Here is a 1,589-nt window from a genome sequence, read left to right as displayed (position 1 = left end):
TGCAAATCAGCCAATCAGAGCAGCGCTGGTCAGTGTCACGAGCAAATCTTCACCTGCCTGAGAAAGAGCACTGGGGTTACATGGAAGGTCGACTTGGAGTGTGTGTGTGTGTGTGTGTGTGTGTGTGTGTGTGTGTGTGTGTGTGTGTGTGTGTGTAGTATGTAGTATGTGTAGTGTGTGTGTGTGTGTGTAGTCTGTGTAGTGTGTGTGTGTGTGTGTGTGTGTGTGTGTGTGTGTGTGTGTGTGTGTGTGTGTGTGTGTGTGTGTGTGTAGTCTGTGTAGTGTGTGTTTGTGTGTGTGTGTGTGTGTGTGTGTGTGTGTGTGTGTGTGTGTGTGTGTGTGATGTGAGAGTGATATGAGAAGTATGAGCACAGGCAGCCGTGATCTAATAGTTAAGGAGATGGGCTTTAGATCAGAGGGTTGCAGGTTCAAATCCCACCCTTACAATTCCTCTCTCACTGCATGGCTGAAGTGCGCTTGAGCAAGGCACCTACTGTAACCCCACACTGCTCCAGGGACTGTAACCAATACCCTGTACCAAGGCACCTAACCCCACACTGCTCCTGGGACTGTAACCAATACCCTGTACCAAGGCACCTAACCCCACACTGCTCCAGGGACTGTAACCAACACCCTGTACCAAGGCACCTAACCCCACACTGCTCCAGGGACTGTAACCAACACCCTGTACCAAGGCACCTAACCCCACACTGCTCCAGGGACTGTAACCAATACCCTGTACCAAGGCACCTAACCCCACACTGCTCCAGGGACTGTAACCAATACCCTGTACCAAGGCACCTAAACCCACACTGCTCCAGGGACTGTAACCAATACCCTGTACCAAGGCACCTAACCCCACACTGCTCCAGGGACTGTAACCAATACCCTGTACTGACAATAACTGTAAATTGCGTTGGTTGAAAGTGTTAGCTAAGTGTAATGAAGTATGGTCGTGAATCATTTGCTTGCGTCCCTTTTCAAAAGTACACAACCTTCAGAGCCATACACACACACACACACACACACACACACACACACAGACAGACACACACGCACAGACACACACAGACACACAGACACACACACACGCACAGACACACACACACCTTACACAGACACACACCTCCATTGTTCTGGTCCATATATTGATTAGTTGCCAATTCAGGACAAAGAGGCCGTTCAGCTCAAACTCAGCAGGCAGCGGCAGGAAGTGTGTGTGTGTGTGTGTGTGTGTGTGTGTGTGTGTGTCTGTCTGTGTGTGTGTGTCTAAAGTCCTAGAGGTCTTGAGGGGGTTTCCGATAGTTGACCTCCACATCTGGAGATCCCCTCTCTCACACACACACACACACACACACACACACACACACACACACACACACACACACACACACACACACACACACACACACACACACACACACACACACACACACACACACACACACACACACACACATCCCTCTCCAGCAGACAGGAAGTTAAGTACAAACCCCTCTGAGACCACCACAACTTCCCCTAACTGACACACACACACACACACACACACACACACACACACACACACACACACACACACACACACACAC

The sequence above is a fragment of the Engraulis encrasicolus genome, unplaced genomic scaffold (genome assembly GCF_034702125.1).
Source record: "Engraulis encrasicolus isolate BLACKSEA-1 unplaced genomic scaffold, IST_EnEncr_1.0 scaffold_34_np1212, whole genome shotgun sequence".
In the NCBI taxonomy this organism is placed as follows: Eukaryota; Metazoa; Chordata; class Actinopteri; order Clupeiformes; family Engraulidae; genus Engraulis; species Engraulis encrasicolus.
The sequence above is the reverse complement of the archived record's forward strand: the minus strand, read 5'-3'. Positions refer to the sequence as shown.